A 24,214-nucleotide genomic window follows, 5' to 3' on the forward strand; every position below is an offset into this window, starting at 1 on the left:
TAGGCCTCCAAATAGTTCTAGGGATGTAGAGGAAAGGATGGCGAGGATGATCCTGGATAAGAGCGAAAGTAACAGGGTAGTTATTATGGGAGACTTTAGCTTTCCAAATATTGACTGGAAAAGATATAGTTTGAGTACATTAGATGAGTCGTTTTTTGTACAGTGTGTGCAGGAGGGTTTCCTGACACAATATGTTGACAGGCCAACAAGAGGCGAGGCCACGTTGGATTTGGTTTTGGGTAATGAACCAGGCCAGGTGTTGGATTTGGAGGTAGGAGAGCACTTTGGGGACAGTGACCACAATTCGGTGACGTTTACGTTAGTGATGGAAAGGGATAAGTATACACCGCAGGGCAAGAGTTATAGCTGGGGGAAGGGCAATTATGATGCCATTAGACGTGACTTGGGGGGGATAGGTTGGAGAAGTAGGCTGCAAGTGTTGGGCACACTGGATAAGTGGGGCTTGTTCAAGGATCAGCTACTGCGTGTTCTTGATAAGTACGTACCGGTCAGGCAGGGAGGTAGGCGTAGAGCGAGGGAACCGTGGTTTACCAAAGAAGTGGAATCTCTTGTTAAAAGGAAGAAGGAGGCCTATGTGAAGATGAGGTGTGAAGTTTCAGTTGGGGTGATGGATAGTTACAAGGTAGCAAGGAAGGATCTAAAGAGAGAGCTAAGACGAGCAAGGAGGGGACATGAGAAGTATTTGGCAGGTAGGATCAAGGAAAACCCAAAAGCTTTCTATTGGTATGTCAGGAATAAGCGAATGACTAGGGTAAGAGTAGGACCAGTCAAGGACAGGGATGGGAAGTTGTGTGTGGAGTCTGAAGAGATAGGCGAGATACTAAATGAATATTTTTCGTCAGTATTCACTCAGGAAAAAGATAATGTTGTGGAGGAGAATGCTGAGACCCAGGCTATTAGAATAGATGGCATTGAGGTACGTAGGGAAGAGGTGTTGGCAATTCTGGACAGGCTGAAAATAGAAAAAGTCCCCGGGGGCTGATGGGATTTATCCTAGGATTCTCTGGGAGGCTAGGGAAGAGATTGCTGGACCTTTGGCTTTGATTTTTATGTCATCATTGGCTACAGGAATAGTGCCAGAGGACTGGAGGATAGCAAATGTGGTCCCTTTGTTCAAAAAGGGGAGCAGAGACAACCCTGGCAACTATAGACCGGTGAGCCTCACGTCTGTAGTGGGTAAAGTCTTGGAGGGGATTATAAGAGACAAGATTTATAATCATCTAGATAGGAATAATATGATCAGGGATAGTCAGCATGGCTTTGTGAAGGGTAGGTCATGCCTCACAAACCTTATTGAGTTCTTTGAGAAGGTGACTGAACAGGTAGATGAGGGTAGAGCAGTTGATGTGGTGTATATGGATTTCAGCAAAGCGTTTGATAAGGTTCCCCACGGTAGGCTATTGCAGAAAATACGGAGGCTGGGGATTGAGGGTGATTTAGAGATGTGGATCAGAAATTGGCTAGCTGAAAGAAGACAGAGGGTGGTGGTTGATGGGAAATGTTCAGAATGGAGTTCAGTTACAAGTGGCGTACCACAAGGATCTGTTCTGGGGCCGTTGCTGTTTGTCATTTTTATCAATGACCTAGAGGAAGGCGCAGAAGGGTGGGTGAGTAAATTTGCAGACGACACTAAAGTCGGTGGTGTTGTCGACAGTGTGGAAGGATGTAGCAGGTTATAGAGGGACATAGATAAGCTGCAGAGCTGGGCTGAGAGGTGGCAAATGGAGTTTAATGTAGAGAAGTGTGAGGTGATTCACTTTGGAAGGAATAACAGGAATGCGGAATATTTGGCTAATGGTAAAGTTCTTGGAAGTGTGGATGAGCAGAGGGATCTAGGTGTCCATGTACATAGATCCCTGAAAGTTGCCACCCAGGTTGATGGGGTTGTGAAGAAGGCCTATGGAGTGTTGGCCTTTATTGGTAGAGGGATTGAGTTCCGGAGTCAGGAGTCATGTTGCAGCTGTACAAAACTCTGCTACGGCCGCATTTGGAGTATTGCATACAGTTCAGGTCACCGCATTATAGGAAGGACGTGGAGGCTTTGGAGCGGGTGCAGAGGAGATTTACCAGGATGTTGCCTGGTATGGAGGGAAAATCTTACGAGGAAAGGCTGATGGACTTGAGGTTGTTTTCGTTGGAGAGAAGAAGGTTAAGAGGAGACTTAATAGAGGCATACAAAATGATCAGGGGGTTAGATAGGGTGGACAGTGAGAGCCTTCTCCCGCGGATGGAAATGGCTGGCACGAGGGGACATAGCTTTAAACTGAGGGGTAATAGATATAGGACAGAGGTCAGAGGTAGGTTCTTTACGCAAAGAGTGGTGAGGCCGTGGAATGCCCTACCTGCAACAGTAGTGAACTCGCCAACATTGAGGGCATTTAAAAGTTTATTGGATAAGCATATGGATGATAATGGCATAGTGTAGGTTAGATGGCTTTTGTTTCGGTGCAACATCGTGGGCCGAAGGGCCTGTACTGCGCTGTATCGTTCTATGTTCTATGTTCTATGGAGGCCATGCAGTTGGGCAAGGCCCTGGGACCGGACGGCCACTCGGTGGAATTTTACAAAAGGTTTTCTGGGATGGTGGGCCCGCTGCTAGTGAGGCAAGGGAGCAGGGTGTTCTTCCCCCAACAATGTCGCAGGCTTCGATCTCATTGATCCTGAAGCAGGAGAAGGACCCAGAGCAATGTGGGTCATGCAGACTAATCTCCCTACTGAATGTCGATGCCAAATTGATGGCCAAAATTCTGGCCTCAAGGTTAGAGGATTGTGTTCCGGGGATGATAGCGGAAGACCAGACGGGGTTTGTCAAAGGCAGGCAGCTAACGACCAATGTTAGAAGGCTCCTGAATGTGATCATGATGCCCTCCGAGGGGGTGGGGGGCAGAGGTGGTGGTCGCTATAGGCGCGGAGAAGGCCTTTGACCGGGTGGAATGGAATTATTTGTGGGAAGTCCTGGGGCGGTTTAGGTTTGGGATGGGCTTTATTGACTGGGTTTGGGTGCTGTATCAGGCACCGGTGGCGAGTGTGCGGACGAACCGGGTGAGTTGGCACTACTTTAGACTGCACTGGGGGGCAAGGCACGGATGTCCCCTCTCCCCATTGTTGTTTGGCTTGGCTATAGAGCCATTGGCGCTGGCGCTGAGAGCGTCAAAGGACTGGAAGGGGCTAGTCCGGGGCTGGTCGGGCTAGTCCGGGGTTGGAAGGCAGGGTCTCGTTATATGCAGGTGACCTACTCCTATTTTTGACCCGTTAGGGGGGATGAGGCAGATTATGTGAATCTTAGGGGAATTTGGACGGTTCTCGGGTATAAATTGAATATGGGTAAAAGTGAGGTTTTTGAGATCAAGGCGAGGGGGTGGGAGAGGAGACTGGAGGAGGTGCCGTTTAAAGTGGTGGGAGAGAGTTTTCGCTACTTAGGTATTCAGGTGGCAAGGAGATGGGTGCAGCTACATAAATTAAATCTGGCCCGATTAGTTGAACAAATAAAGGAGGACTTTCGGAGGTGGGACATGCTCCTGCTGTCACTGGCGGGGAGGGTACAGACCGTAAAAATACGGTTGTCCCGAGATTTTTGTTTGTTTTCCAGTGCCTCCCTATTTTTATACCAAAGGCCTTTTTTAAGCGGATGAACAGGGTGATCTCTGGGTTTGTGTGGGCGGGTAAAACCCCGTGAGTAAAGAAAGTGTTGTTGGAGTGGAGCCGAGGTGGGGGAGGGCTGGCATTGCCAAACTTTAGGAACAACTACTGGGCAGCAAAGAGAGTCATGATTAGGAAATGGGTATTGGGGGCGGGGGCGGTGTGGGAGCAGGTGGAAGCGGACTCATGTAAGGGCATAGGTTTGGGGGCATTGGGAACGGCTCCTCTGGCGTTCTCGCCGGCCCAGTATTCCACAAGCCCAGTGGTAGTGGCGGCCCTGAGAGTTTGGGGACTGTGGCGGAAGCATATGGGAGTAGAGGGAGCGTCGGTGTGGGCTCCAATTTGTGGTAAGAACTTATGGAGTGGGAGGAAACCTGGATTGGTGAGATACAGCATAAATGGGAAGATGAGTTGGGAGAGGAGGTAGAGGCGGGTCTGTGGGAGGATGCCCTGAGCAGAGTCAACACGTCCTCATCATGTGCCAGGCTCAGCCTGATACAATTATAAGTGGTTCACCTCGCACACATGACGGTGGCCCGGATGAGCAGGTTTTTTTGGGGTGGAGGATAGGTGTGTGAGGTGTGCAAGAGGGCCCGCAAACCATGTTCACATGTTTTAGGCATGTCTAAAGCTTAGGGGATTCTGGCAGGGATTTCCGATGTCATGTCCATGGTACTAAAAACGAGGGTGGTGCCGAGTCCAGAGGTGGCGATGTTTGGAGTGTCGGAAGACCCGGGAGTCCAGGGGGCGAGAGAGGCTGACGTTTTGGCCTTTGCCTCCTTGGTAGCCCAGAGACGGATCTTACTAGCATGGAGGGACTCAAAGCCCCTGAAATCAGGAGCATGAATTAGCGACATGGCTGGGTTTCTCAGGCTTGAAAAAATTAAGTTCACGCTGAGAGGATCAACGTTAGGGTTCATTCGGAGGTGGCAGCCGGTTATCGACTTCTTCGGAGAAAACTAAACTGTTCGCAGATTCAATAAGGGGGGGGTTATGGAGTCAGGGGTGGGTAGGGGGAATTCGGATATTTTTGTCTAGCTTAGGCGGGAGCGTTGGGTGATGGGGGGATGTGTTACGCACTAAACTATGTTTACATTTGTATTTGTATCTTTTGTTGTTATAAAACCATAAAGGCCTTAATAAAATGTTTGTTAAAAAAGTTATTAAATACAGAAGTGCTCAAAGTTAATAGAATGCATCGTGTAATGTTAAAAAACCCCAGCATTTTTCAGGGTGATTGTGCCTCAAGCCATCCTAGATTTGTACCAACAATTATGCGGCTTTAATATTTGACTTTTCTTTTCAGTCTTTCGTGTACAATGTGTTTTTTATTCCTCCAATTCAAATGAAGGATTGTTGTGTACACCTCAAGTTTGAGGCAAGATACTTGTGAAGCCTATTTGTTTCTACATGTCGGCACCATTCTTGTGTTCGCTTTCAATGAGTTGTCAGCTTTTCTTTAACTGTTTGTTAGCTGGCAGCATGGTGGCGTAGTGGTTAGCACTGCTGCCTCATAGCACCGAGGTCCCAGGTACGATCCTGGCCCTGGGTCACTGTCCGTGTGGAGTTTGCACATTTTCCCTGTGTTTGCGTGAGTTTCGCCCCTACAACCCAAAGATGTGCAGGGTAGGTGGATTGGCCACGCTAAATTGCCCCTTAATTGGAATAAATGAATTGGGTACTGTAGCGCACAAAGACTCCATGAGACGAATATAGTGAAGTCGATGAGGCTTTATTAAGCGTGTCTGTTCCCCAGCAGCCCGATAGTAAACTGGCCTGCGGGGGAAGACACCGGCTTCTTATACTTCGCCTTCAGGGCGGAGCTTGAGGTCAACGGCCAACCAGGACCCGGGATCTGTCAGCCAATGACATTAGGGCTTCCAGTCCCACATGACCCCCAATACATACTACCACATTCACCCCTTGTCAAAAATGAACCCGGCGGGGTGATGCTTCGTATGGTGGTAAGGGTTTACAGGGCTGGTCCTGGGAGGATAGAACATTCACATGGTAGTACAGTATTGGACAGTTCCGTCCTGTTGCAACTATTTACAGAGGGTATAGGAAAAAACAAAATGTTCTTTGAACAGTCCACCTTTGTTTTACATCGACGCCACGAGTAGGTCGGGCGGTCTGGTCGTCCGTGTCGATCGCCTCGGCCCCGGCGGTGGTGGTGGTGCTTGTACCAGTGTTGTCGCCTCCAGGAGCCGTACGGTTTCAGCTGTCGGTGCAAAGGGGAGGGGGACTGATCCTCCTGGGAAGGGGGCGGTCGCGGGGTGCGGCGGTGGCAGGAAGGGGGGCGGTTGGGTTGATGGTGTCGGGGGGGTGTGCGTGGTGCCGGCGGGCGCCAGATCCCGCAGGGAGACCGTGTCCTGTCGGCCGTCGGGGTACTCCACGTAGGCGTACTGGGGGTTTGCGTGGAGGAGGTGAACCCTTTCGACCAACGGGTCCGCCTTATGTGCCCGCATATGCTTTCGGAGCAGGATGGGTCCTGGGGCCGCCAGCCAGGTCGGCAGCGACGTTCCAGAGGAGGACCTCCTAGGGAAGACAAGGAGACGCTCGTGTGGCGTTTGATTAGTGCTTGTACATAATAACGACCGGATGGAATGGAGAGCGTCCGGGAGGACCTCCTGCCACCGTGAAACTGGGAGATCCCTGGACCGTAGGGCCAGTAGGACGGCCTTCCAGACCGTGCCGTTCTCCCTTTCTACTTGCCCGTTCCCCCGGGGGTTGTAGCTGGTCGTCCTGCTTGAGGCTATGTCCTTGCTGAGCATGAACTGGCGCAGCTCGTCACTCATGAAAGAGGACCCCCTGTCGCTGTGGACGTATGCGGGGTAACCGAACAGTGTGAAGATGCTGTTCAGGGCTTTAATGACTGTGGCCGCGGTCATGTCGGAGCAGGGAATGGCAAAAGGGAAGCGGGAGTATTCGTCCACTACATTAAGAAAATATGCGTTGCGGTCGGTGGAGGGGAGGGGCCCTTTGAAATCGAGACTGAGGCGTTCAAAGGGGCGGGAAGCCTTAATCAGGTGCGCTCCATCTGGCCTGAACAAATGCGGCTTGCATTCCGCGCAGATGTGGCAGTCCCTTGTGACTGTACGGACCTCTTCTAAAGAGTATGGGAGGTTGCGGGACTTGATGAAATGGAAAAACCGAGTGACCCCCGGGTGGCAGAGGTCCTCGTGGAGGGTTTGGAGGCGGTCAATTTGTGCATTGGCACATGTGCCACGGGATAGGGCATCGGACGGCTCATTCAGCTTTCCGGGTCGGTACAAGATCTCATAGCTGAAGGTGGAGAGCTCGATCCTCCACCTTAAGATCTTGTCGTTTTTAATTTTGCCCCGCTGTGCATTATCGAACATGAAAGCTACCGACCGTTGGTCAGTGAGGAGAGTGAATCTCCTGCCGGCCAGGTAATGCCTCCAATGTCGCACAGTTTCCACTATGGCTTGGACTTCCTTTTCCACTGAGGAGTGGCGGATTTCTGAGGCGTGGAGGGTTCGGGAGAAAAAGGCCACGGGTCTGCCCGCTTGGTTAAGGGTGGCCGCTAGAGCTACGTCGGAGGCGTCGCTCTCGACCTGGAAGGGGAGGGACTCGTCGATGGCGCGCATCGTGGCCTTTGCGATGTCCGCTTTGATGCGGCTGAAGGCCTGGCAAGCCTCTGTCGACAGAGGGAAGGTCGTGGTCTGTATTAGGGGGCGGGCCTTGTCTGCGTACTGGGGGACCCACTGGGCGTAGTACGAAAAGAACCCCAGGCAGCGTTTCAGGGCTTTTGGGCAGTGCGGGAGGGGAAATTCCATGAGTGCGCGCATACGTTCGGGGTCGGGGCCTATTATCCCATTGCGTACTATGTAGCCCAGAATGGCTAGCCGGTCGGTACTAAAAACGCACTTGTCCTCGTTGTACGTGAGGTTCAAGGCTTTGGCGGTCTGGAGGAATTTTTGGAGGTTGGCGTCGTGGTCCTGCTGATCGTGGCCGCAGATGGTTACATTGTCGAGATACGGGAACGTGGCCCATAACTCATGTTGATCAACCATCCGGTCCATCTCCCGTTGGAAGACCGTGACCCAGTTTGTGACGCCAAAAGGGACACGTAGGAAATGGTATAATCGCCCGTCTGCCTCGAAGGCTATGTACTTGCGGTCACTTGGGCGGATGGGGAGCTGATGGTAGGCAGACTTGAGGTCCACGGTGGAGAAGACTTTATACTGGGCAATCCGATTGACCATGTCGGATATGCGGGGGAGAGGGTACGCGTCTAGTTGTGTGTACCTGTTGATGGTCTGGCTATAGTCAATGACCATCCTTTGTTTCTCCCCTGTCTTCACTACTACCACCTGCGCTCTCCAGGGACTATTGCTGGCCTGGATTATGCCCTCCTTTAGTAGCCGCTGGACTTCGGGCCGAAGGAAGGTCCGGTCCTGGGCGCTGTACCGTCTGCTCCTAGTGGCGACGGGTTTGCAATCCGGGGTGAGGTTCGCAAACAAGGACGGGGGTTGCACCTTGAGGGTAGCGAGGCCGCAGATAGTGAGTGGGGGTATGGGGCCGCCGAATTTAAACGTAAGGCTCTGTAGATTACATTGGAAATCTAATCCCAGCAAGGTGGGGGCACAGAGTTGGGGAAGGACGTTAAGTTTGTAGTCTTTGAACTCCCTCCCTGCACCGTTAGGGTAACTATGCAGAATCCCTGGATCTGTACGGAGTGGGATCCTGCAGCTAGGCAAATCTTTTGTGCGCTGGGATAGGTGGTCAAGGAACAGCGTCTTACCGTGTCGGGGTGTATAAAGCTTTCCGTGCTCCCGGAGTCGACTAGGCATGGCGTCCCGTGGCCGTTAATTAGGACCGTTGTCGTCGTCGTCTGCAGTGTCCGGGGCCGAGCCTGATCGAGCGTAACCGAAGCGAGCCGTGGTTGTAGTAGTGGGGTGGGGTCCGTTGTTGCCATCCAAGATGGCGGCGGGGTGGACAAAATGGCCGCCCCCATGCGTCGTACAGGTCTGGGGTGGTCCAAGATGGCAGCGCCCTTCCTCCCCTCGTGGTGGCTGGGACCCAAAATGGCGGCGTCTGCGGGTCGCACATGGTGTGCTGGGGGGTCTGGGGAGCGCTAGGACCACGAGCGCTAGGACCGCGCGGAGCTCCCTCACTGCAAGCGCTAGGACCGCGAGCGCGAGGACCGCGCGGAGCTCCCTCACCGCGAGTTCTTGGACCGCGAGCGCTAGGACCGCGCGGAGCTCCCTCACCGGGGACAGCGGTGGTCGGGGCCCAAGTCGGCGGTGCCGGCGGGTCAGGCGTGGGGCCGCGAGCGCTGGGACCGTGCAGAGCTCCCTTGCCGGGGACAGCGGTGGTCGGGGCCCAAGTCGGCGGTGCCGGCGGGTCAGGCGTGGGGCCGCGAGCGCTGGGACCGTGCGGAGCTCCCTCGCCGGGGACAGCGGTGGTCAGGGTCCAAGTAGGTGGCGCCGGCGGGTCAGGCGTGGGGCGCGGGACGGGGGTTAGGGTGGCGTTAGGGACGCGAAAAACCCCCTCCTCTCCGTGCGGAGTGTTGGCCGGGACCCAAAGCGATAGCGCTGGCGGCGGGTCATACGTGGGCTGCGGGAAGGGGGGTTGGGGAGCGTAGGCGGCGTGCAGGGCTCCCAGTTCTCCCGGGACCGCGGTAGTCGGGACCCAGAGCGGCTGCGCCTGCGGGGCGTCCGGGAGGGGGTTAGGGGGTTTCCCATGATGGGTACGTACGGGGCCCAATGGTCTGCCGCGCGGTCGGGGCCGTAGGCGCGGGTATTACGCGCGGCCACGTCTAGGGAGGCTGCTAGGGCCCGTGCCTCTGAGAGTCCTAGCGACTCTTTTTCTAGAAGTCTTTGGCGGATTTGGGAGGATTGCATACCTGCCACAAAAGCATCGCGCATTAACATGTCCGTGTGTTCATTTGCGTTCACCGACGGGCAGCTGCAGGCTCGTCCCAAAATCAGCAGCGCGGCGTAGAACTCGTCCATCGATTCTCCGGGAGCTTGCCGTCTCGTCGCGAGCTGGTAGCGAGCGTAGATTTGGTTAACTGGGCGAACGTAGAGACTTCTCAGTGCTGTGAACGCCGTCTGGAAATCGTCGGTGTCTTCAATGAGGGTGAAAATCTCCGTGCTCACCCTCGAGTGCAGGACCTGCAGTTTTTGTTCGTCTGAGACTCGGCCGGGGGTCGTCCTGATGTAGGCCTCGAAGCCAGTCTGCCAGTGTTTGAAGGCTGCTGCCGCATTCACTGCGTGGGGGCTGATCCTCAGGCATTCTGGAATGATCCTGAGCTCTGACCCCCAATACATACTACCACAGGTACTGTAAATTATTTATTTTTTAAACTGTTTGTTACCCTTCTAGATTGACATGTGTAGTGGAGTGTCAGCTGGATTGCATACTTAAATCTGGAATTCCAACTATCTTCCTGCACCATGGTGCACTAAGAAAGACTTTTGTCTGTTTCCACAGCTGATTATTCTTGGAACAGGTTGCTAGTCTGCCGCCAGAGGCTTATAGCTTGAGGGGCGCCACTCTGCATCAAGCATGGTTGACCAGCAGTATCTCCCGTTCTTCCTGCCAGCTATTGGCATGTAGGAAGGATTTGCAGGTTGACACTCAACCTGTTTGGCTGGGTTAAAAACCCACCTTCCTTGGACAACACGTCCTGGGGTAAGACTCAAACCCGGAGCTTCTGGCTCAGAGGCAGGGCCGCTACCCAGTGCGCCACAAGACCACCAAGTCTGGAATTAGTATTGAACTTGTAACTTTCTGACTCAGAGACAGGGGTGCTACCAACTGGGAAAAGCGGATGCATATAATTGTTAAATTAAACCACTCACATTCCCTTTCCCAGATAGCTTGTTATAATTTATTTTATGATTAGCTTTTTCAAGGGTTTGCTTGAAATATATCTCAACGACAACCTGGCCCCCATCCATTCATTCTTGCACGATTTCCAGAAACATCGCAACAATTTCACCAGGAGGTCTTGTAGTGCAGCGAGTGTGACCTGCCTCCGAGCCAGGAGTTCTGGGTTCAAGTCCCACCCCAGGATTTGATGGCCTAGGAAGTGGTGTTCATAACACAGCTAAACTAGTTAAGTATCAACCTGCATATCTTTCTAACTCATGCCAATAGCAGGTAAGAGTTGGAAAGATTCCTGGTCAGCCATGTGACGGGAAGAAAATTGATGCATTTACTGTCACTATCCACTGCACATAAAAGTGCATGTTACCACAGCAATTTGGACTCACTAAGTGAACTGTCACTTCATTCCAATGCAGAAAATTGATTGTAGCAAACCTCTGAGACTCCTCATCCAACTATAATTACAGGTAGGCATGACTGAGGTCCAATTTTGAATAAGTGAGGCACCCACCAGCTTGGGGTAGAGGTTTTCAATTCGGGGAATCAGATACCAATTGACCTGGATGTCTTGATTTGTCGTCAGTTTACAGTCCTCACAAATCCTTATCAACTGATCAGGTATAAAGACAGGCACTGGTGATGCGCCCACTCTGAAAATTGAACGACTTGGTTATGTTCAGCTCTTCCAATCCTTTTAGCTTTGCCTCTACCTTCTGATGCAATGCGAATGCACTGGTCTGGCTCTGAAGAATCTGGCTGGCGAATCGTATTGACAAATATCTTGGCTTTTACGCCATTAATTCGGCCCAATTCTTGATGGAAGGCCTCTTCCTACCTCCTCAAGACATCTTAGAGGACACCGTCAGATATTTTGAAGATTTTCAGCCAGTTGAGCCTAATCTTCTGGAACCAGTCTCTTCCCAACTGATTGGGTCTATGTCCTTCCATGAAAACCAAATGCAGATTGGCCTGCCCTTTGTAGGTCACTGGGGTCTTAGAATTCCCAATGATCTTCAAAATCTCCCCGGTGCTTTCAAGCTTGGCGCACACTGGAGGCTTCCAGTAGTAACAAATGGGTTTATTGATGAAAGGCAAAGCAGTTAAGTAAAAGGCACGGAACACTACACAAGTCTTCACACTTCAGCCCCCTGGTCCACACTGCCCAGGGTCCTGTTCCCATGGTCCCACACAAAATTCCCATTGGCAGGGGTTTGTGCATGATTGGCCACTAAGCCAGTCATGTGTTCTGTAGAGCCCTCCCCCATTAAAGGGGCCACACTACCACATTGGGAGGTTACAGATAAGTAAATTCCTCAGGCCAGAACATTATACAGACTGGAGGACTCTCAGCCTTGATTTGGCAACTCCTTTTCAGGTTTTCCAAATGGATTCACTATTTGTTCCATGCCTTTGTTCAGTGCCTCTCTCTGAATAAGCCCAAGACTTCTTTCTTCTAGGTATATCTTCAAATGGGGACCTCACTGACAATGAGAGAGGGAAGTGGGACAAATAAACTATTATATTTTATTTGCATAATATCTCCACACCTACACCTGCTGTAGGGACCAAGTGTGTCTCTGCCCCTTCTTCCTCTACATTGTGTCTCGAAAGTAAATTGTTTGAGGTGAGAGTAAAAGAAAAATCAATGCCACACCTTAAAATGATGTAATTATAAATTGATAACTGAAGGAAAATGCTGAGCTAACACAGACCTGGGGCGTCATTCTCCGACCCCCCAGAGGGTCGGAGAATGGCCGTTGGCTGCCGTGAATCCCGCCCCCGCCGGTTGCCGAAGTCTCCGAAGGGAGAAAAGTCGGCGGGGCGTTAATGGCGCCGCTGCCGTCGGAGAATGGCACGGGTCTGCGCAAGGCAGCCGATTTTCGGCCTGCCGATATTTTCCCTTCCGGATGGGCCGAAGTCCCGTCGACGTGATGACCGTTCACGTCGACGTAAATTAAACCTCCTTTTCATTGGCGTGAACCTGTGCTCCAGGTTCACGGCGACCAGCGTGGAGGTGAGTGACGGCCTGGGGGGTTGGCTCTGGGCAGGCGATGGCGTGGCCGTAGTCTGAATGTGTGGGGAGAGGTGTGTCTTGAGATGTGTGTGTGTGTGTGCGGCGGGGGGGGGGGGGGGGGGGGGGGGGTGTTTAGAGTGGGCTGGGCTCCGGGGGAGTGCCGGGACGGGGGTCCGTGCCGGGGAGGAGGATGGGGGGTCCGTGCCGGGGAGGAGGATGGGGGGTCCGTGCCGGGGAGGAGGTTGGGGGGGGTCCGTGCCGGGAGGGGGATGGGGGGTCCGTGCCGGGGAGGAGGTTGGGGGGGGTCCGTGCCGGGGAGGAGGTTGGGGGGGTCCGTGCCGGGGAGGAGGTTGGGGAGGTCCGTGCCGGGGAGGAGGTTGGGGGGGGGGTCCGTGCCGGGGAGGAGGTTGGGGGGGTCTGTGCCGGGGAGGGGGATGGGGGGGGGTCCGTGCCGGGGAGGAGGTTGGGGGGGGGTCCGTGCCGGGGAGGAGGATGGGGGGTCCGTGCCGGGGAGGAGGTTGGGGTCCGTGCCGGGGAGGAGGTTGGGGGGGTCCGTGCCGGGGAGGGGGATGGGGGGTCCGTGCCGGGGAGGGGGATGGTGGGTCCGTGCCGGGGAGGGGGATGCGAGGGCAAGTGAGTTGGTCCACCTGGCCAGGTGCCAGCCTCCAACAGCTGGACCCATGCGGTCCATGCCACCTGGCTGGGGGGAGATGGGGATATGGGCAATGATGACATGTCGTCGTTCCCCTCCCCCCCACCAGGCCGTCATGTTTTCCGATCATCCAGCGATGTTGGCCGCCGTGGCGGCAGCCGCTAATGTCTATGTTGCCCTGGATGAGGAGGAGGAGGAGGAGGAGCGTGCCAGAGAGGCGGCGCAGGCTGCCGCAGAGGGACAGGCGGCAGCCGCCCAGGCTGGAGGGACACCTGACCGACAGGACGAGGAGGGGGAGGAGGACGTCGCGGCCCCACGGCAACGGAGGCACCCGAGGGCGCCCTGTGTGTACCGGCCCCGGCAGTCATACCAGGACCTCACAGACCGGGAATGCAGGAGGAGACTCCGGATGAGGCGGGAAACTGTGGCACACATCTGCCACCTGCTGGCACACCTGTCACCGCGTGGCACTGGCGGGGGACACCCTCTCCCCGTGTCCGTCAAGGTTACGGTGGCCCTGAACTTTTATGCAACTGGGTCATTCCAGGCACCGAGTGGGGACCTGTCCGGCATATCGCAGACATCGGTGCATCGGTGCATCCGGGCAGTGACAGATGCCCTATATGCCATGGCGCACCGCTACATCCGCTTCCCTGTGGACCGGGCCAGCCAAGATGCCCGGGCTGTGGGCTTCTCTGCCGTGGCCGGGTTCCCTATGGTCCAGGGCGCGATTGATGGGATGCACGTCGCGGTGCGGCCACCTGCAGATAACAGGGCCGTGTTCACCAATAGGAAGGGGACCTATTCGATGAACATACAGGTGGTCTGCGACCACCGCATGATGATCCTGCACGTCTGCGCCCGTTACCCAGGCAGTGTACACGACTCATACTTGTTGTCGCGGTCATCCATCCCCGGCATGTACGAGGGATGCCATCCCCGGCTGAGGGGCTGGTTGCTGGGCGACAGGGGCTACCCATTGCAATCGTGGCTGATGACGCCTATACGGAGGCCACGCAATGAGGCAGAGAACCGCTACAATGATGCCCATGTAGCGACAAGGGGAGTGATAGAGAGGTGCTTTGGCGTGCTGAAGATGCGTTTCAGGTGCCTGGACCTCTCTGGGGGCACCCTCCAGTATCGGTCAGATAGGGTCGGCCGCATCATTGCGTCCTGCACAACATAGCCCAGCAGAGGGGCGATGTGCCGCAGGCAGAGGAGGGAGGAGTGGAGGAGCAGCAGGAAGAGGCCCAGTCTTCCCCAGATGAGGGGGATGGGGGTAATGGTCAGGGCAGACGGGGTAGACACAGGCGGGTGGCTGTCCACCGTTACCGGCTGGCCCAGCGGGCACGGGACAGACTAATAGCCGCCCGCTTCACTGACTAGATGGGCGTGGGAATCGGGTAGTATGGCCACAGACCGCACACCATGGCAACAGCCGACCACCCACACCCCCCACCCATCCACCCACCCAGCACCCTCACCCCCCTCCCCAACCCCACCCACCCCACCCGCATGCACACCACCCCCCCATTGCCGATCCACCTGCGGCACAACGGGCCGGGCTTACACAGTTGCGGGTGGACGCGTGTCTATTGCAGGCCATGGACGATGATGACAACCCACCCTGCGATGAGCTCCTGGCTCCACATCGTTGGACTATGTCTGACCCATGGCCACAGTACCACCATCCACCCGGACCATCCCTGCATGCGGCTGTGACACTGCAGCGCACGGTCCCGTCCTCTGCCCGGGAGATGTTGATGGCAGCCCAGGGGGAAGGGGGCAGACTCGCCTGGGGCTGAGGTAAGACCACCCCTCACACACACACTTGCGCTCAACGTACATGACACCCCCGCACGCTTTGGACAGAGCACAAAGGCAGCTTCTGTAGGTGTAACATTGACTTTAATAACCAAAGGAGTTCATGCACGTGCCCCAGCCCCTAAAACTCATCTGCGCCCTGCACCCGTGCCAACTTACTCAGTGTCTAATTGTTTGGCCTTACGGGCCCTTTGACTACGTCGACGTGGTTCCCCAGACGGTACAGCAGAACTGGAGGTGGACTCCTGTGATTCCTGCCCTCTGACACTGGATCTCTTTGGCGGCCGTTTCCTGGGGCGTCCTGGCCTAGATGGGCCAGGCTGCGGCCCGGGCGACTGGGATGGCGAGCTGCCAGCCTGTCCTGCCCGTTGCCCACCCGATGCACCTGGGACGGAAGGGGCGGAGTCCGAGGTGTCGCGGTGTACCGGGGCCTCCCCTACAGGGGGAGCCGGGACGGACCACACCACCTCCTCCTCCCTCGCGGTGCCCGATGGCCCGCAGGCCTCTACATGGGTGGGGGATGCGAACGGACTAGCCATCCAACGCCCCCCCGACATCTGGCGCTGCCAGTCCTGGAGGCCCGTGCTGGTATCGACAGGGGTCTGCAGGTTTGCAGCCATGGAGCCCAGGGGGTTGGCAAACCCTGTCTGTGACAGTGCGACGCCGGCTCGCACATGGCCACTGGCGCCGATGCCCTCAGCGATGGCCTGCAGAGACTGGGCCATGGCCTGTAGAGACTGGGCCATGGCCTGCTGAGACTGGGCTATGGCCTGCTGAGACTGGGCTATGGTGTTGAGCGCCTCTGCCATCTGGCGCTGGCTCATGGCCTCCTGTGAGAGGGCAGCCATGTCCTGGGCCACAGACGCCACCTGCACGGAAAGCCCCAGGCCTTGCAAACCATTCCCCATGTCTGACACCGTCGCACCCATTGCCTCCACCGCGGACGCCGATATTTTCCCTTCCGGATGGGCCGAAGTCCCGTCGACGTGATGACCGTTCACGTCGACGTAAATTAAACCTCCTTTTCATTGGCGTGAACCTGTGCTCCAGGTTCACGGCGACCAGCGTGGAGGTGAGTGACGGCCTGGGGGGTTGGCTCTGGGCAGGCGATGGCGTGGCCGTAGTCTGAATGTGTGGGGAGAGGTGTGTCTTGAGATGTGTGTGTGTGTGTGCGGCGGGGGGGGGGGGGGGGGGGGGGTGTTTAGAGTGGGCTGGGCTCCGGGGGAGTGCCGGGACGGGGGTCCGTGCCGGGGAGGAGGATGGGGGGTCCGTGCCGGGGAGGAGGATGGGGGGTCCGTGCCGGGGAGGAGGTTGGGGGGGGTCCGTGCCGGGAGGGGGATGGGGGGTCCGTGCCGGGGAGGAGGTTGGGGGGGGTCCGTGCCGGGGAGGAGGTTGGGGGGGTCCGTGCCGGGGAGGAGGTTGGGGAGGTCCGTGCCGGGGAGGAGGTTGGGGGGGGGGTCCGTGCCGGGGAGGAGGTTGGGGGGGTCTGTGCCGGGGAGGGGGATGGGGGGGGGTCCGTGCCGGGGAGGAGGTTGGGGGGGGGTCCGTGCCGGGGAGGAGGATGGGGGGTCCGTGCCGGGGAGGAGGTTGGGGTCCGTGCCGGGGAGGAGGTTGGGGGGGTCCGTGCCGGGGAGGGGGATGGGGGGTCCGTGCCGGGGAGGGGGATGGTGGGTCCGTGCCGGGGAGGGGGATGCGAGGGCAAGTGAGTTGGTCCACCTGGCCAGGTGCCAGCCTCCAACAGCTGGACCCATGCGGTCCATGCCACCTGGCTGGGGGGAGATGGGGATATGGGCAATGATGACATGTCGTCGTTCCCCTCCCCCCCACCAGGCCGTCATGTTTTCCGATCATCCAGCGATGTTGGCCGCCGTGGCGGCAGCCGCTAATGTCTATGTTGCCCTGGATGAGGAGGAGGAGGAGGAGGAGCGTGCCAGAGAGGCGGCGCAGGCTGCCGCAGAGGGACAGGCGGCAGCCGCCCAGGCTGGAGGGACACCTGACCGACAGGACGAGGAGGGGGAGGAGGACGTCGCGGCCCCACGGCAACGGAGGCACCCGAGGGCGCCCTGTGTGTACCGGCCCCGGCAGTCATACCAGGACCTCACAGACCGGGAATGCAGGAGGAGACTCCGGATGAGGCGGGAAACTGTGGCACACATCTGCCACCTGCTGGCACACCTGTCACCGCGTGGCACTGGCGGGGGACACCCTCTCCCCGTGTCCGTCAAGGTTACGGTGGCCCTGAACTTTTATGCAACTGGGTCATTCCAGGCACCGAGTGGGGACCTGTCCGGCATATCGCAGACATCGGTGCATCCGGGCAGTGACAGATGCCCTATATGCCATGGCGCACCGCTACATCCGCTTCCCTGTGGACCGGGCCAGCCAAGATGCCCGGGCTGTGGGCTTCTCTGCCGTGGCCGGGTTCCCTATGGTCCAGGGCGCGATTGATGGGATGCACGTCGCGGTGCGGCCACCTGCAGATAACAGGGCCGTGTTCACCAATAGGAAGGGGACCTATTCGATGAACATACAGGTGGTCTGCGACCACCGCATGATGATCCTGCACGTCTGCGCCCGTTACCCAGGCAGTGTACACGACTCATACTTGTTGTCGCGGTCATCCATCCCCGGCATGTACGAGGGATGCCATCCCCGGCTGAGGGGCTGGTTGCTGGGCGACAGGGGCTACCCATTGCAATCGTGGCTGATGACGCCTATACGGAGGCCACGCAATGAGGCAGAGAACCGCTACAATGATGCCCATGTAGCGACAAGGGGAGTGATAGAGAGGTGCTTTGGCGTGCTGAAGATGCGTTTCAGGTGCCTGGACCTCTCTGGGGGCACCCTCCAGTATCGGTCAGATAGGGTCGGCCGCATCATTGCGTCCTGCACAACATAGCCCAGCAGAGGGGCGATGTGCCGCAGGCAGAGGAGGGAGGAGTGGAGGAGCAGCAGGAAGAGGCCCAGTCTTCCCCAGATGAGGGGGATGGGGGTAATGGTCAGGGCAGACGGGGTAGACACAGGCGGGTGGCTGTCCACCGTTACCGGCTGGCCCAGCGGGCACGGGACAGACTAATAGCCGCCCGCTTCACTGACTAGATGGGCGTGGGAATCGGGTAGTATGGCCACAGACCGCACACCATGGCAACAGCCGACCACCCACACCCCCCACCCATCCACCCACCCAGCACCCTCACCCCCCTCCCCAACCCCACCCACCCCACCCGCATGCACACCACCCCCCCATTGCCGATCCACCTGCGGCACAACGGGCCGGGCTTACACAGTTGCGGGTGGACGCGTGTCTATTGCAGGCCATGGACGATGATGACAACCCACCCTGCGATGAGCTCCTGGCTCCACATCGTTGGACTATGTCTGACCCATGGCCACAGTACCACCATCCACCCGGACCATCCCTGCATGCGGCTGTGACACTGCAGCGCACGGTCCCGTCCTCTGCCCGGGAGATGTTGATGGCAGCCCAGGGGGAAGGGGGCAGACTCGCCTGGGGCTGAGGTAAGACCACCCCTCACACACACACTTGCGCTCAACGTACATGACACCCCCGCACGCTTTGGACAGAGCACAAAGGCAGCTTCTGTAGGTGTAACATTGACTTTAATAACCAAAGGAGTTCATGCACGTGCCCCAGCCCCTAAAACTCATCTGCGCCCTGCACCCGTGCCAACTTACTCAGTGTCTAATTGTTTGGCCTTACGGGCCCTTTGACTACGTCGACGTGGTTCCCCAGACGGTACAGCAGAACTGGAGGTGGACTCCTGTGATTCCTGCCCTCTGACACTGGATCTCTTTGGCGGCCGTTTCCTGGGGCGTCCTGGCCTAGATGGGCCAGGCTGCGGCCCGGGCGACTGGGATGGCGAGCTGCCAGCCTGTCCTGCCCGTTGCCCACCCGATGCACCTGGGACGGAAGGGGCGGAGTCCGAGGTGTCGCGGTGTACCGGGGCCTCCCCTACAGGGGGAGCCGGGACGGACCACACCACCTCCTCCTCCCTCGCGGTGCCCGATGGCCCGCAGGCCTCTACATGGGTGGGGGATGCGAACGGACTAGCCATCCAACGCCCCCCCGACATCTGGCGCTGCCAGTCCTGGAGGCCCGTGCTGGTATCGACAGGGGTCTGCAGGTTTGCAGCCATGGAGCCCAGGGGGTTGGCAAACCCTGTCTGTGACAGTGCGACGCCGGCTCGCACATGGCCACTGGCGCCGATGCCCTCAGCGATGGCCTGCAGAGACTGGGCCATGGCCTGTAGAGACTGGGCCATGGCCTGCTGAGACTGGGCTATGGCCTGCTGAGACTGGGCTATGGTGTTGAGCGCCTCTGCCATCTGGCGCTGGCTCATGGCCTCCTGTGAGAGGGCAGCCATGTCCTGGGCCACAGACGCCACCTGCACGGAAAGCCCCAGGCCTTGCAAACCATTCCCCATGTCTGACACCGTCGCACCCATTGCCTCCACCGCGGACGCCACCTGTGCGGTGTCGGCCTGGGTGGCACGTATGACCGGCACCAATTCCAGCTCCTGGACGCGGGTAGACTCCTCCACCTGCGACTGCAGCCGCCGCAAGCCGGCCGTCACCCTCTTCGCTCGTCTCCGGGTCGGTGGTTGCATCGGATCTATGTGTGGGTGTGGTAACTCCAGGAACCCAGGATCCATCTGGGCGGCAGATGTTCGCTTGGGCTGGGCTGCCCTCCGACCGCCCAGCCCCTCTGCTGCTCCTACCTCCACCTGCTGTACCGGGACGGCTGTGTTGTGCGCACCAGTGAGTGTACCAGACGCCTCATCAATAAAGTGCCCAACCGAAGTGAGTGTTTCTGCGATGGTGGAGGGTGTTGGTGACAGCAGTGGCGTTGTCGTGCACTTCGTCCCACTCTGAGTCCATGACATTTTGGGGTGGGGGATATGGGGGATATGGGGAGGGGGGATATGGGGGATATGGGAGAGTGGGGATATGGGGAGGGGGGATATGGGGGAGGGGGGATATGGGGAGGGGGGATATGGGGGAGGGGGGATATGGGGGAGGGGGATATGGGGGATATGGGGGAGGGGGATATGGGGAGGGGGATATGGGGGAGGGGGGATATGGGGAGGGGGATATGGGGGATATGGGGAGGGGGATATGGGGGAGGGGGGATATGAGGGAGGGTGGATATGGGGGATATGGGGGAGGGGGGATATGGGGGACGGGGGATATGGGGAAGTGAGATATGAGGAGGGGGATATGGGGGAGGGGGGATATGGGGAGGGGGATATGGGGAGGGGGGATATGGGGAGGGGGGTATATGGGGATATGGGGGAGGGGGGATATGGGGGAGGGGGGATATGGGGGTTATGGGGAGGGGAGATATGGGGATATGGGGAGGGGGGATATGAGGGATATGGAGGAGAGGGGGATATGGGGAAGGGGGATATGGGGAGGGGGGATATGGGGAGGGGGATATGGGGGAAATGGGGGAGGGGGACATGGGGAGGGGGATATGGGGGAGGGGGATATGGGGAGGGGGATATGGAGGATATGGGAGAGGGGGGATATGGGGGAGGGGGGATATGGGGAGGCGGGATATGGGGAGGGGGATATGGGGGATATGGGGAGGGGGATATGGGGGTGGGGGGATATGGGGGAGTGGGGGGTATGGAGGAGGGGGATATGGGGGAGGGGGGATGTGGGGGATATGGGGGGGGTATGGGGGAGGGGGGATATGGGGAGGGGGGATATGGGGGATATGGGGGAGGGGGGATATGGGGGAGGGGGATATGGGGATATGGGGAGGGGGATATGGGGGAGGGGGGATATGGGGGAGGGGGGATATGGGGGAGGGGGGATATGGGGAGGGGGGATATGGGGGAAATGGGGAGGGGGGATATGGGGAGGGGGGATACGGGGGATATGGGGGAGGGGGGACATGGGGAGGGGGGATATGGGGAGGGGGGATATGGGGGATATGGGGGAGGGGGGATATGGGGGATATGGGGGAGGGGGGATATGGGGATGGGAGTTATGGGGATATGGGGAGGGGGATATGGGGGAAGGGGGATATGGGGGAGGGGGGATATGGGGGGTATGGGGAGGGGGGATATGGGGAGGGGGGATATGGGGGATATGGGGGAGGGGGACATGGGGGGATATGGGGGAAGGGGGATATGGGGAGGGGGATATGGAGGATATGGGGGAGGGGGATATGGGGGAGGGGGGATATGGGGAGGGGGAATATGGTGGAGGGGGGATATGGGAGGGGGGATATGGGGGAAATGGGGGAGGGGGGATACGGGGGAGGGGGATATGGAGGAGGGGGGATATGGGGAGGGGATTATGGGGGAGGGGGATATGGGGGAGGGGGTATGGGGAGGGGGGTATGGGAGAGGGGGGATATGGGGGAGGGGGTATATGGGGGATATGGGGAGGGGTGATATGGGGGAGGGGGATATAGGGAGGAGGGGGATATGGGGGAGTGGGGATATGGGGGAGGGGGGATATGGGGGAGGGGGGATATGGGGAGGGGGGATATGGGGAGGGGGGATATGGGGAGGGGGATATGGGGCAAATGGGGAAAGGGGGTATATGGGGAGGGGGGATATGGGGGAGGGGGGATATGGGGGATGTGGTGGAGTGGGGATATGGGGAGGGGGATATGGGGAGGGGGGATATGGGGGATATGGGGTAGGGGGGATATGGGGGAGGGGGGATATGGGGGAGGGGGGATATGGGGATATGGGGAGGGGGATATGGGGGATATGGGGGAGGGGGGATATGGGGTATATGGGGAGGGGGGATATGGGGGAGGGTGTATACGGGGGATATTGGGATTGGGGGATATGGGGGAGGGGGGATATGAGGGAGGGGGATATGGGGGAAGGGGGGATATGGGGGATATGGGGAGGGGGAATATGGGGAGGGGGATATGGGGAGGGGGGGTTATGGGGAGGGGGGATATGGGGAGGGGGATATGGAGAGGGGGATATGGGGGATATGGGGAGGGGGATATGGGTGATATGGGGAGGGGGATATGGGGGATATGGCGGAGGGGGGATATGGGGAGGGGGATATGGGGAGGGGGGATATGGGGGTTATGGGGAGGGGGATATGGGGGAGGGGGATATGGGGGAGGGGGGATATGGGGGAGGGGGATATGGGGATATGGGGGAGGGGGGATATGGGGAGGGGACTATGGGGGAGGGGGATATGGGGAGGGGGATATGGGGGAGGGGGGATATGGGGAGGGGGCTATGGGGGAGGGGGATATGGGGGATATGGGGAGGGGGGATATGGGGGATATGGGAGAGTGGGGATATGGGGAGGGGGGATATGGGGGATATGGGGGAGGGGGGATATGGGGAGGGGGGATATGGGGAGGGGGATATGGGGGAGGGGGGATATGGGGGATATGGGGGAGGGGGATATGGGGAGGGGGATATGGGGGATATGGGAGAGGGGGGATATGGGGGATATGGGAGAGTGGGGATATGGGGAGGGGGGATATGGGGGATATGGGGGAGGGGGGATATGGGGAGGGGGGATATGGGGGAGGGGGGATATGGGGGAGGGGGGATATGGGGGATATGGGGGAGGGGGATATGGGGAGGGGGATATGGGGAGGTGGATGTGGGTCAGGGGGATATGGGGAGGGGGATATGGGGGATATGGGGAGGGGGAATATGGGGGATATGGGGGAGGGGGGATATGGGGGAGGGGGATATGGGGGATATGGGGGAGGGGGACATGGGGGAGGGGGGATATGGGGAGGAGGGTATATGGGGGATATGGGGGAGGGGGGATACGGGGTATATGGGGGAGGGGGGATATGGGGGTTATGGGGAGGGGAGATATGGGGGATATGGGGAGGGGGGATATGGGGGTTATGAGGAGGGGAGATATGGGGGATATGGGGTGGGGGGATATGAGGGATATGGAGGAGAGGGGGATATGGGGGATGGGGAGGGGGATATGGAGGAGAGGGGGATATGGGGGATGGGGAGGGGGATATGGGGGAAGGGGGATATGGGGGAGGGGGGATATGGGGGATATGGGGAGGGGGGATATGGGGGAGGGGGACATGGGGAGGGGGATATGGAGGATATGGGGGAGGGTGGATATGGGGGAGGGGGGATATGGGGAGGGGGATATGGGGAGGGGACTATGGGGATATGGGGAGGGTGATATGGGGGTGGGGGGATATGGGGGAGTGGGTGGTATGGGGGAGGGGGGTATGGGGGAGGGGGGGACATGGGGGATATGGGGGAGGGGGGATATGGGGGAGGGGGGATATGGGGAGGGGGGATATGGGGGATATTGGGGAGGGGGGATATGGGGGAGGGGGGATATGGGGGAGGGGCGATATGGGGAGGGGGGATATGGGGAGGGGGATATGGGGAGGGGGGATATGGGGAGGGGGGATATGGGGGATATGGGGAGGGGGATATGGGGGAGGGGGGATATGGGGGAGGGGGATATGGGGGATATGGGGGAGGGTGGACATGGGGAGGGGGGATATGGGGAGGGGGGATATGGGGGAGGGGGGATATGGGGGAGGGTGATATGGGGAGGGGAGATATGGGGGATATGGGGAGGGGTGATATGAGGGATATGGAGGAGAGGGGGATATAGAAAATGGGGAGGGGGATATGGGGGAAGGGGGATATGGGGAGGGGGATATGGGGGGTATGGGGAGGGGGATATGGGGGAGGGGGGATATGGGGGGATATGGGGAGGGGGATATGGGGAGGGAGGATATGGAGGATATGGGGAGGGTGGATATGGGAGGGGGGATATGGGGGAAATGGGGGAGGGGGGATATGGGGAGGGGGGATATGGAGGAGGGGGGATATGGGGGAGGGGTATGGGGAGGGGGATATGGGGGAGGGGGATATGGGGGGTGGGGGATATGGGGGAGGGTGGATATGGGGATATGGGGAGGGGGATATGGGGGATATGGGGGAGGGGGGATATGGGGGAGGGGGGATATGGGGGAGGGGGCATATGGGAGATATGGGGAGGGGGGATATGGGGAGAGGGGGATATGGGGGAGGGGGATATGGGGGAGGTGGGATATGGGGGAGGGGGGTTATGGGGAGGGGGGATATGGGGGAGGGGGGATATGGGGGAGGGGGGATATGGGGGAAATGGGGAAAGGGGGGATATGGGGAGGGGGGATATGGGGAGGGGGGATATGGGGATGTGGGGGAGTGGGG

Source organism: Scyliorhinus torazame, chromosome 2 (assembly GCF_047496885.1).
Source record: "Scyliorhinus torazame isolate Kashiwa2021f chromosome 2, sScyTor2.1, whole genome shotgun sequence".
NCBI lineage: Eukaryota > Metazoa > Chordata > Chondrichthyes > Carcharhiniformes > Scyliorhinidae > Scyliorhinus > Scyliorhinus torazame.